Source organism: Motacilla alba, chromosome 2 (genome assembly GCF_015832195.1).
Source record: "Motacilla alba alba isolate MOTALB_02 chromosome 2, Motacilla_alba_V1.0_pri, whole genome shotgun sequence".
Lineage (NCBI taxonomy): Eukaryota > Metazoa > Chordata > Aves > Passeriformes > Motacillidae > Motacilla > Motacilla alba.
In genome coordinates, this window is record NC_052017.1 from 120,040,568 (window position 1) to 120,053,510 (window position 12,943).

Genomic DNA, 12,943 nt, shown 5'->3' on the forward strand with positions numbered 1-12,943 from the left:
CGGTGATTGGAATGTTTCCTTTAAAAACTGAACTAACACAAACTACTTGTTGCACAACTCTTTGGTGTTAACACTGATCAAATATTTATAGCTCAACTCCTATATCCACTTTGTCAGCTACACGGTTTACAGTGTAATCTCTGAAGGCTATCAGTAGGTACTGTGAAATTGAGCTTCAGGAGCTGACAATTTTGTCTTCTAAACTCACTGATGAAGGAGCTGGTTCAAGAGGTTATGAAGAGTATTAATTTTGGTGTTTAAAAAATTATCTGGTGTGGATGCAATTTCAGTGAGTTGAAAGTAAATGTAGTTTCAGTACAGCTGTAGTTATTACTGCATATACATACATAACACACATATAAAATAAAAAATTGGTATCTGTGTCAAGAACGGTGTTGTTAACTAACTCTGTTTAGAAACTAATTGAAAGTAGAAGAAAATTTTTACATTAACCCTCACTCCAAATTCCATGCTCTTTTGAAAAAGTCATTAGAAGATTTCCCCAGGGCCAAATTACCTCCCATGATCTTATAGCACAGTCACTAAAAGTAAGTACAACAAATTTATTCTATTGCATAGCATCATTGTATTGCACTTTTGCTTTCTAAGATGTCTCAATCTCTGCTGCTGTGTCAGACTAAGAAGCAACTTTTGAAGTTTTGACACTACTAGCCTAACAGAAAAGGAAAAATAAGAAGCTAACCACCACTACCAAGGTGTTCTGTAAAGCATTCTGCCAGTTTACAGTGCTTACTTAAAAAGCAAGTTTCAAGGCTTGCAGAGTTTTACTTTATTATTGGATGTGTGATCATCCTATTTATTTACTACCTTTTCTCTCAATTCTTCAGCTGTGTGGCTGGGGCGTGGCTTGTGGCTGTTCCTCTCTGTGAGCATGTTTCTGAAACGCATTCTCTTAACTTTTTGTCTTCTGTTCAAAAGTCAGTTACACATGGAGAAAGAGAATACCAGATGCCCTGTAGATCTAATGAGTGTTGCTTGGGGGGAGAATCTTTGAGGCTGTTTAGTGCTTGTCTTGCAGAGTGTGAGACTGAGCCTAAATTCAGTTCAAGCCTCCAAAAGAATTCAGCTTGTTAGTTTTTCTGATACACATGAGCTATTTTGGAAACAATCCCAAAACTCCTGTCACCTCTAGTCACACCTTAAAAAAAATCCTATAAATAAGTCAATCTCACCTCTCCATGAGGGTTTTCTGTTGACTGGGTGACTTCCCAGTTGGATGGGTGATTCCTATGAAGCAGGAAGAGATTTGTGACAGGATGGAATGGAAACTGGGGTATCCCTTGTTTATAGTGCCCTAAATTGCTGCAAATACCATGTGATGGTGAGAGTTTCCTTTAACACTACAATTAGAAACTATGAGAATTGTGTCTCTTCAGGGCTGTGACTTGATAGACTGTGCTAATTCACATAAAACCAGCCTAGTTTAAGTAGCTCAGGTAAAAGTTCTAATTTAATGCTTTAGACTAGTAGCTTAATGTAGGAACTTCTTTCTTCATTCTGTAGGATAATGCCATGAAAGATTCCTGTTAAACCCAGATGAACTGACATGGGTGTACCTCTTGGTATTTTTTGTCTTGCTGTAACAACCTGATGGGATATGCAGCTGATGAGAGTTTTCTCAGAAAGCTCCTATCTTAACAGTGCTAAGCTTGTATCCATGTCAACAAGGTGTTTGAAGATCATTCTGTAGCAGTCCACTTCCCAGTGAGCAGGACAATTTGCATCACTGGTTCATCTATAAGAGGCTTCTAGGGCTTCTCCCCTATTTCCTAGTCTTTAAAAAGAATCTAGGGTTGCCAGATCTCTAAACTTGGTGTACCCATTCAGCCATTGGAATGAGATAGACAAGTTTAGTATCCTTGCTTTTGGTGTCAGTAGTGTCCTTCAAGTGTCCTTGCTTTTGGTGTCAGTAGTGTCCTGTATCATGTGCTTGTAGGATATTTTATGTATTAATGTAGTTCAGCTTGGAGCTCCTAAGCTGGATGCCCATTGTGGTATGAGTTGTTCTTCCTCCCACATTAGGCCTGTCTGTGTATTTAGAGTTGGTAACACACTATATATATATATTTATCTTACCTCATAAGGACTTGTGCAGAAGACCTGAGTGAGGTGAGCTAATCAGAAACAATACCCTTTAGCTTCATAATGAATAAATAATCCAGCAGCAACCATTATTCTTAACATTCAAACACCATCATAATCTGTCCTAACTTTTGTGTATAGATAAATCCTTATGAGTCTTGTCTTCAGGAGCAACTTGGGAAAATTTAGAGGGATCAGAGCTGTGTAGTGAATGCATGCAAAGGAATAAGTTATGGGCCACTATGGGCCACTCTGGTTCTGAAAGCGTGTGCCTGCTCAAGAATTTGATGCATATAAAATCATTAACCTAATCTCTGAATTTGATTCCTAATATTTCTTGTGTCTCTGGGTAGATAAGTCCTCTGTTCAACAAAAGGTGATAATCATAATGCAAATAGTAATTGGGTAAATTTTGGGGCTCTGCTCAGCTTTCCATTGCAGCCAAGTTCATAGCCCACAAACTAATAAAACTATCACAGAGGAACTATCACAGGAAATAAAACGATCACAGAGATGAGGTCTTCTAACAGTCCCTGAAACAGCAGATCAGGCAGAATGGTTGATGAGGGCACCTATTTAAGTGTTACTTTGCTCTGAAGCTCTTAAGCCTAAATTCCAGGTGTTTAGCCACACACCTTGCAAAAAAAGGCTGGGGAGTCTAGGGACAGTACCCAAAAAAGTTAGAAATGTAGTTACAGAAACCCCAGCCCCCTGGTATTCTAATTAGCCTGCCATGGTTTTTCCCTAACCTTTAAAAGCTGATGTATCTAGTGACAGAAAGTGTGGCTTTATAATGGCTTCAGTGAAATTAAGAAATTCATAGTAACTTTATTTAAACATAGCTCAAGTAGACAACCCAAATATTTAAAATAACTTTGAAATAACATTCCAGCTTACATACTTATCTATCTGCTTAGTGCTGGCAATACACAAACAATTCATTTCTTCCACAGATTATTTTTGAAAAAAGCTTTTGAGCTAAATGATGAATGTTCAGAAGTCAGGATCAAGTGTTTGTGTGTGTTCGTGCCTAAGTTAAATTGGCAGGATGTTTGGTTCCCTCTTCCTAAGCAGGGTAATTGTAGCACTTAGTTAAGGAGCTACAATGTATTTGGAAAAAAAATCAAACCTTTAAACACATCCCTGTCTGTACAGGCTGACCAATCTGCCTTTAAAATGTTATCTATTCTGATTGAAAATATTTTGGCAAACAATGTGCCTGGGCCAGTGCCTATGGCACTGGAATGACTGGAGCTTTTCTCTCCTAATCCAATTATCAATAAAAGCTGCTGTGGCAGCAAGATATGGGGAATAGCTAATGCTGAAGCATTTGGAAAGCTAGTAGCTGTATGCAGGGACAGGTTCTTAGTGGGAGAGGAAGAATGGGGTGCTAAGATGGCTCTAGGTATCTCCCCTTTGTACCTGCTCTAGCAGCTCCTGTTGCAGGGTGTGTGCAGGCACAGTGTCTGCTTGTGCTGACATCCAGCCCTCCCTCCCCATGGCAGCTGCAGGCAGCCACAGCCCTGAGCTCATCCACCAGGGCTCTTCCACACACAGCCCTGCGCAGGAATTACTCTGAAATAGCTGCACTTCAGTGTGCAGGGCTCTGTGTGTGTGTGTGCTACCTTTATATCTTGCAATAAGCGTAAACTGTTCCAGCCCAACTTAAACAAGAAGAATACTCTGGAGTAAGAAGTTCTGCACTCTGGGACTTGGGACTAGCCTGTGCCTTTGGAATGCCTGTCACACTCCCATTTTCATCAGCCATCAGATCTAAACAAGCCCTTAGAAGATAATTACAAACTTTCATTCGGATGCAACCACTTAAGATACAGATAAGCAAAGTTAGCTTAAACTTGTTCTATTTTCTTAACAGGCAAGTGCATTTGGATCCATGTTTAGAACAAATGTTACTCAATACAAGTTAGGTCTATACACAGATCAGTAGTTAATGGGCAAACGGAAGCATCCCACAGTAATTAAGGATGTTAGGTTATCCTGCCGTGCTGAGAGCCAGGAATATTGACCTCTGCACTGTTTTAGAAGAGCTTCTGCCGAGTCAAGCCTTCGGCCTGTAAGGTAAGGAGTTATATGTCAACAGTAGGATTGGAGCAGAGGGTGGAATTAAGGTCTCCCAAATATCTCCAAATTTAGCTAGTGTCAGTGCTCTTCATTTTATTGGTGTCTTCAGAGGTCTCACCATCAGGTCTTGTCTCGTGGCTCCTGTTAATGCACTATGGTAGCAGCAGTGGGAGCCCTCATGCAGATACAGCTCCAAGGGCCCAGTATCTCCTCAAGACCTCTGCTTTCCCAGGACATGCCTGTGAACTGCAGTGCTTGAAGTGTGAGGGTTGCCAGCTTCTTGTCCAGCAAGTCCTCACCGTGGTGGAAAATAAACATGAGGCAGATGGGACCGAGGCTTCCATTGGAGACATCATAAACTATAACAGTCCAGCAAAAGTATTGACATGTGGATTTCCTCATCTGTTATATCCACAATCCAAACAACCTGATAAAAAATGCCAGCTTTTCTCTGCTTGCAGTGACTCTAAACAAAGATAATTTAAACAATTGTCTTCTGTATTTTATTTTTGAATTACAGAAGTGATCACTTGTTCAGTTCTTTAAAAATTTTGACATTTAAAACTAACGTATGACTCACGTAATACATCATCTGTTAGCATGTGAAAAATAAGGTACTCCATTAGTCCCAGGACTAACCTGGGAATTTTGGAGGAATACTGGAGTGGTTCTGAAAATCCAGGTTATTCAAGCAGTCATTCAGTCTCTTTTACATCTTTATTTTGTATAAGAAACTAGAAAAAGTGAAGCAATTAGAAGATGTGTAATTGTTCTTACTAGACGGGATAACAAACTAAGTAACAACAGGCCTATGAAGAGTTTATAAGCACTGGGAGTTTGTTTTAAAAACAATTTTAACTATATTTTAATATGGAATCCTTATTTATAGGCAGAGCACTTCTGAGCCACAGCTGTTGGTAGATGGTGTTTTCTCAAGGATATAATTCATTTCTCCTTTGCTTGAAGGGAACAGTAGTAACTTTCACCAAGCTGCAGTCCAGGCCAGGTTGGGGCTGGGACTGAGACGGGGACAAGGACCAGAAGATAATTTGTCCTCAAGTTCTTCATACCTGGGAAAGATGCTAACTTTTAGCTGAAATTAGTGGCTACAATAGACTTGGAGGTAATTGTTCCTAGAGTCTCCAACAAGCAGCTTTTACCTTTCTCTGTCTTTTTGGTATTTTAAATATTTGCAGTCCCCTGTGGAGGTTCTCCTCTGAAGACCTAGAGCACCTAATAAGACCGGTCAGGTCAGCCAAGGTAATCTCTTTTTACTGAAGGGACAGAATTGCACATGAAATTCCACAACTATTGAGCTTGTGGGACCCAAGTTTCTTATTTTCTAAAAAAACCTGCATATTTTATTTTTTTTTCCTTCCTCCGATGCTTGAATGATCAGATGTGGAGATCCTGTCAGTGTTCCTGGGATTCACCTTGGGAAGTCAAGCCTTTGTTACTAAATATTTGGAAATGGACCTAAAATTATACTCTCACTGGGGACTCATAACACAATCTGCTGCCTTGAAAATTCTTACACGAAACAGCTTGTGGGACTGGGATGGCTGGGAAGCAGAGAAACTAATACAGCACTCTGGGCCAGAGGGAGCAAGGCAGAGCAAAAGCTAAAGCCCCACTGGGAAATTCATTAACCGCAGCTCCTACAGCTGCTGTAACTTCCTGCTCTGTCACTGTCTGGATCTTTTCCTCGAGTCTCACTCCCTGAAGACAATTCCAGTGTCATGGTCAGGATTCTGAGCTTTCTCACCTGCCGAGGTGCTGCATCCTGGCCTCCTCTTCCTGCCGGCGCTGCCAGGTCTGGCCCCAGGGGGAACAGGACCTCAATTGCATGGGCAGTGCGAGAGCTCCCCATCTGTCATGTAGTTTTCACAAGGGGAAAGGAGAAGTTATTTACCATCATCTTTGTGATTTTGCTTCTCTCCCAACCTACACTGGGAAGTTTCAAGTGCCCTCAACAGAGCAGGAGAGAGAGCTACCACTTGCAGTCTGGTCCATGCCTGGAGGTGGTTTTTTGGGCCCAGCCTTCTAAGCTAGAGAAGTTGTCCCTCAAGCCTCTGTGTTGCACTGCCCACCTAGAGCCCTATGAAAGCATCTTTAGTCCTGGAAAAGTCCAACGTGATGACATAGGCAAAGAGCACATATCTGCAGGGAGCTCCAGTGCCCATGGGCAGTCATTTTCTGTCAAGAACATTTGACTTCTTCCCAGGCATAAGCTTGTTGCAATGCATCTCTATCAAACAGAAAGGAACCACACATGGGAGAATCTCACCCATTAAAGAGGACCAAGCAATGCATTGGTTGCTGAAACTTGGCAACAAGTCCTTTCCAGCTTCCCAAGTACCCTGATGAAGTACTCTGAATGGCATGTCATGCCCAGTTGTGCCATCAGCCATGTAAGGTTGTACCCTTGAGGAATGGTTCCAGATCAGATTAAGTCTTTCCACATAGGAAATGTGGTTGAACTGCTTTCACCCATCAAGGTTGTTAGACTAGAACTGACATTTGAAGCCATCCAGGCAGGGTCCTATTAAAATCAGCAGGACTTGCTGGAGCTGGACACCTTCTCTGATGAAGCAGCCATTGCTTGTGTACCAGCAGCAGAGCTATGTGGAAGGATTTCTCTTGTGCTCTATAAATATCCGTCTTCTCATTAAGCAGCCTGGCAGCTGTCTGGACTAGATAAATTGTTGACTTTCCACCTGGTGTCCTGTGAAGGGTTCCTACTGCTGTAGTATCATATAGCTTTGCCTCTCCTGTGCCAGTGCTGAACTCCCTGACTCATGGAAACCCAGCCATGAGTACTGGCTGCAGCTCCCCAGCTGAGCAGGAGAGCTGATGAAGGACAACTAAGATGCAGAGGGAAGAAAAGCATAAAGGCCTATAGGAGACTCTCCTCAAACAGAGCTGTGTAGTAGCAGTACTGTGACATTAAATCAATGTCTACTGTTCCTTTGAGTGTTCCACTGGTTTGTTCCAGCTACAGATTCCTGGCAAAAATTGTTATTTGTTCTTACACATTACTTTAAAAAAACATTATTTGCATTATATCTTAACTACAGCTTTTTCTTTTTTTTTTTTTTTTTTTTCTTTTTTTTTTTTTTTTTTTTTTTTGGTGCAAATCCTTGCTGCATGAGTACCTCTGCCTTCTTCCTTAGACAGTCATGCTGTGTTAGGTCAAACCACAGATTTTCAAACCAATCTGTCTTTGAGTTTGTAGCTTGACTCACTTGGACACTCCATTTAACTTCTAAATCTGCTTCACATGACAGATCTGTGTATCTCTAAGCAGTGAGTGTGCTTACAAAGAGCAGTGATTATTAGCAAGCACACATGTAAAGCAAACTGACATTTGAAAACAAAGCTTGAGCACAGAGAAACAGAATTTTATAGCAGTCTACCATGCATGAAAAGCAGATCCAGCAAACAAATACCCCCCTAGTTCTTAAATCTGTATTTTGAACTGACTTTCAACCAGGTGTTTCCACTTTAATTTGATCCCAGGCATTCCTAGAGGTGATGTAAGATCCAGATCCACAAGGTAATAATGAAGTCAAGAGTTGAAAAATTATCAAGGCCTAATCTGGCAATTTAGTCCCTTGTAAATCACTGTGGTTAGTTATTGCAGAGCCCTTCTTACCAACCAAGTTCTCTTGAGGGTTTGCGTTAACTTCACCACCTGTTTGACTGTCAAAGAGATAAATTTCCTTGAAGGGAATCTTCCACTCCTGACTTTATTTATGTCAGGGGTGGGGGAAAGAGGATAGATTGACTGGGAAACTTCAGCGACAAGGGTCTACATGTGCTGAATCAGAGATTGATGCAATTCACTTACTGTGTTTGATATTACACATAAGGTCCCAAAATGAAACATAGAATTAAGAAGTTCATCTGGCCTCTTTGCTGGATGAAAAGCTCTAATGAAATATAGACAATTGATGCTTTTTCTTCTTTTTCTCTCTCTCTCTTTTTTTTTTTTTTTAACAATCAGATGCAAAAGCCAAAAGATCACATCAGTTATTCTGTAACCCAATACTTCATGTTTTTCAGAGCACCTGTGCATTCAACATCTCAGTAGCTAATACCCAAAAAGTCCATCAATGAGTTTGAAAAAGATCTACTGGGAAATAAGCAAAAAAACAGGATTATAAAAATAGATCAGTGGGATGGAGCCTTCAGCTAACTCTCTGGGTTGCAGGAGTAAACCATGAGTTAACTTGTAAGCTCTGACATGTGTTAATGAACTGAGTAGCCTGTGTCTTGAGTCAAAGATAAAGCAAAATACTTTCACGAGTTCAAGCTAGAGACTGTTACACAAAGTATAAGCTCAAATTGCTGCTCAGGCTTTTTTTTTTTTTCCCCCTTCTTTTAAGAAAGTCCTTTGAAACAACTGAAACTTGAGTGGACTAGAAGTAAAGAATGAAAAAGATTTTTTAGGTTTTAAATCTGTTGTTTCCTCACAGAGCAGTTGCTTATGGCTGCATTTTCTAAAGTTTCCTCTGTTTGAAATGGTACATCTCCTACTTTGGGCTTTGTGGTGAGGGGTTTTGGGTATGGACACACATACAGTGCCACAGTTCTCATCTTTGCCTCCTCTCTTTCAGCACCCCAGTCTGCATCCAGAATACATGGCTTATTCTGTGTAAAATCTGCCCAGTGGCAAGCAGTTTGCTACTGCTCACAGCACTTTTCCATACATGTCTCATAAGTGACATTGTATTAAACCCAGTCAATTGATGCTGCCTCTGCTGAACGGCAAGAAAACAGCTTCCACTGCTTCCCTACCCCATCAGCGTTCCCAACCACACAAAGCAAGTAGTGTGAAAAAACCTTTTACCTGAATTTAGACAGTGTCACATTTCCTTGGCTCTTTAGGGGTGCTTTTTTGTTATTCTGTACTCTTGGAGACTGCTGGCAGCAGTGGAAAGGAAGGCTGTACCTCCACTGGCGTGAGGGTAGAGAACTCCTTGTTCCTCCAGGCTGGTTTACCTGCCAAGGCAGTGAGAGCAACCAACAAGCTGCTCTTTATCAACAGGGTTTACAAAGATTTATGACAATATGTAGGGTTGGGAGGGGGTGGAGGGACATCCTTTCAGTCACAGACAAGATCTGTATTGAGAGATGTAAACTAAGGAACTACTCAAAAGAGGTAAACCTGCAGAGCTCTGGAAGATGGCATGAATAAAGCTGGGAATAAAAATGCATCTGAGGAAACTGGAAAAAGTAAGTAAGATGATATAGAGTTAGGGAATACTCAGGATATGATTCAGAATTTTTTTTTTCAGGGTGAGAATCCTACATGTTCTTTACGATCAGCTGTATTGTGGGCAATGCCAGGACTGTGATCTTCTGCACTCTTTGTCCTTTTCTCCCTGGGGGGAAATGGGGGAGAGGGACAGAATCAGAACTGAAGCTCTAAAACACAACTTTTGAGGGCACTGGAAATGTCTCCATGTAGATGAAAGCCTTTCTAGCTCACTGGGAACACAGTGTCAGTTAAGCTCTCATTGAAGGTATACTCTACATCCTAAATGCCCAGTGGCATTTTTAGAAAAGACTAACAAGTTTTAGGTCCCAAATCCCAACAGTCCACAGCCCAAAAGACCTTGGGCTGTTTACAAATCATTCACTGGGTTAAATCCATGACATTACTTTGATTATATTAATGTTACCCTTTTTCTGACCCAAACTTTAGCCGAATATGTGGAGCTGCAGGTGTTGCATGGGAAGCAGAAGATGGAGTCAGCTGTCTCTCTGAGACAATCCTGTTTACTTACAAAAAAATTCAGAAACTATCCTTTCCCTGGAGGTCTCAAGCTGCAGGTGACAGTCCTTTTGCTCCCTGTTTCACATCGATGTCAGCCAGTGCTCTGTTTGGGATACTGCCTCTCCCCAGGCTTTTCTGAAAATCACATGTCTGGACAAATTTAGCAATGCAGGAACCACCCAGGCAACAGAGGAAGTGGTATGACACTGTAGCTTGTTTTTGGGGAGTCTTGGAAATGCATTTTTTAAACTGTCTTGTCACTGATTTAAAAATTAAAATATTGAATAAGCAACCAGAATTCAGCTGCTTTCCAGTCAAGTCCCAGAACATTCAGCTGTGGGGCCATGGCCCAGTCCATGCTGCCTCATTTGCTTCTGGCTCAGCTGCAGCTAAGGGAAGTTCTGAGGAGCTATGCGGTGGGAAAGGTCCTGTTGCAGACAGGGGTGGCACAGCTTTGGCTAATGCTTCCTTCATCAGTCAGAACATTACAGGTTTGTTTCCTAGAAGAAAGACCTACTCTTTGTCAGGGACCTAGTTCTCTTCTTTCTGTTTTTGGCCTAAGGGCCAAATAAACATTCAAAGCAAGCTGGAATGGGACATCTTTATGCCCAAGGAAAAAAAGTGGGTGGATAAAAGGGTTTGCAGTTTTTATTTCTTGCTCTCTGCCGAAATCAGACCTGTAAGACTTTTCCTTTGTGTGACTAGAGATCTTCCAATTTCCAAATGTAGGGCAGCTCAGGCAACCAGATGTGCACAACTCCCTGACAAATTGCTGACTGCAGCAGCAGATAAACAGTCAGGTCTATGTGGTCATAGGTTGTTCTGTGTCCAGGCTGCTCAGCTCAAGCAAACGTGGGTTTGCTTTAAACTCTTATCTCCTGTCTTTAGCCCCTACATCCTTCCTTTGCCTTCATCAGCAAACTGGAACTAGCTGTATCCTTTACTGACTTGGGCAGGTGGCAGGTGAAGTGTGTGGGAGACTTGTTGATAGACAGTGTATTTGTGTGTGTGAAAAATAATCACCTGATCTACAGCCAATTTCTCTCCACTGTGATGTGCCAGCTTCCAGTGATAACCACACTTTCAGAGGAGAGCTGGGAGATTACACTGGCTTTTGTGGGCCAAGAGCTTGGGAGGCACATGGAAAAACAGGTTAAGAGGGATGAGAGGCTGGGATGTGATGATCACTTTGGATGACTGGCCTTGACTGGCCAAGGTGACAGCAACCCAGGAGGACACAGAGGGCAGAGGGATCTGATAAGGGCAAGTGCCAGAGTGAATGCGCATTGACCCTAAGTGGAAGCCATCTCCTTGGACCTAAGTGTAAGAAAAGTGAACAGACTTGTGCAAGCAATTTATTCTGGCATTTCTTAACTGTTGAGTCCTTGGATCATTTAATTACAGTATCTTTCACTGTGTTGATAAGAACATATAAAACATACACATGTTTAAGATACATTAAAATGAAAAAAAAATACCCCAGCACTTCAAAAATAACATTGGTCTTATAGAAAACTAATTAATATTTTCCCAATCCCTCTTTCTAACTGTTATCTTTCTGAAAAATGAGCAAGAAACTCTGTAAAAGATAAAGCTGAAAAAGAAAGAGCCAATGTAATCAGAGTTGGGCAGAAATTTGGGGTTAAATCCCACTGGCTATTTTTAAAATATAACCCTGTAGGGAGAAGATTTTGTGTGTTCAAAGGTATGAATTAAGACCATGTGAGACCAAACTCTGAATTTCCTGGCTCATGTCAGCCTAAGCCATTATAAAAAAGTGTGTATAGAGGTGTGGGCACTTACAATTCATGCCTTTCGGCTATCTGGGATACGCTTTCATATATGTGTTATTCATATATGAAATTTAACAAAGAACTTGGAAGAATAAAGCCTGAAGACGTAAATCTTCAATTATAATTTGAATACACACACTTAGTTATGAGAAAACAGCCAAATCAACCCGTAATTTTCCAAACATGTGAGTTTAAGATGATTTACTGGCACTTGGGTGTGCGCACATGTACACGCACAGAGTTGCTTGCATCCAGCTGTACAAGAAATCTCGGAAAATATCCCAGTCTGCTTTACAGAATTACGGTAAGAAGAATGTGACACCCTTTGCCATTATGTTTGCTGCCAGTGATTCAGACGGGGGTGGAGGGGGAAGGGGAAAGCTTTTGGCAGAACAGCTCAGGGTCCCCCTACACTTGAACTTTGAATAAGCAGTGACTGTATCTTCAGGAGAACTGTGGGTGTTAGAGCAGGACAGTGAGATAGAGGGAGAGTAAAAATACCTCAGCAGGGGTTTTCCTTCTGCTTTATGGAAAATGATGCAAACCCATTCGTGAGTTCCTTGTAATGGGAGTGAAAAGGAATACGGGATTATTTTTTTTTTGATTAAGGCAGACAGTGGTCATCATTCTTAGTCACAGCTATCTCACAGCGGCTGAGCAGCTCTTCTGTCTTCACCTGGCTTCATTGCTCATCCAGTGTCCTGGGAGACTATTCCCAACCAGATTTGAGAGGGCTGTTTGGATGAGAGAAGCTTTTAAAAACAAAGTCTACTTCTTTGCGATTAATCCCTTTCTGATTTCTGATTTCTGGAGCCATGTCCAGCCAAAAGTGTGGCTGACTCTGCATCTACTGATACTGCATCCATCTATCTATCTATCTATCTATCTATCTATCTATCTATCTATCTATCTATCCATCCATCCATCCATCCATCCATCTATCTATCTATCTATCTATCTATCTATCTAATTTGCTGATTTATCTTTGCCCTAGAGGAACAGATCAAGAAACGTTTGAGAGAGTCGTAGTATCCTTTCCCATCATCTTCACATGTGCAGGACTACCTGAAAGTGAGAGTTAAAGGGCAGCACTGTCCTGGTACAATTTCAGGATCCCAAACTTTGCTGAATCTGTGGGGCTGGGAGACTAAACCCAGCCCTCCTGGGGCTTTGCTGGGGCAGA

The 12,943-nt window shown here is 41.5% G+C and overlaps 1 long non-coding RNA gene across 1 annotated transcript; it reads right to left on the reverse strand.

Moving 5' to 3' along the window:
- Positions 1-2,528: 2,528 nt before the first annotated feature.
- Positions 2,529-10,313, reverse strand: LOC119696923. The gene is made up of 4 exons (XR_005255690.1): positions 9,978-10,313; positions 9,038-9,189; positions 5,951-6,055; positions 2,529-5,255 (listed from the first exon to the last, which is right to left on the reverse strand). It is a non-coding gene; the product is annotated as an uncharacterized LOC119696923 (long non-coding RNA).
- Positions 10,314-12,943: the final 2,630 nt, after the last annotated feature.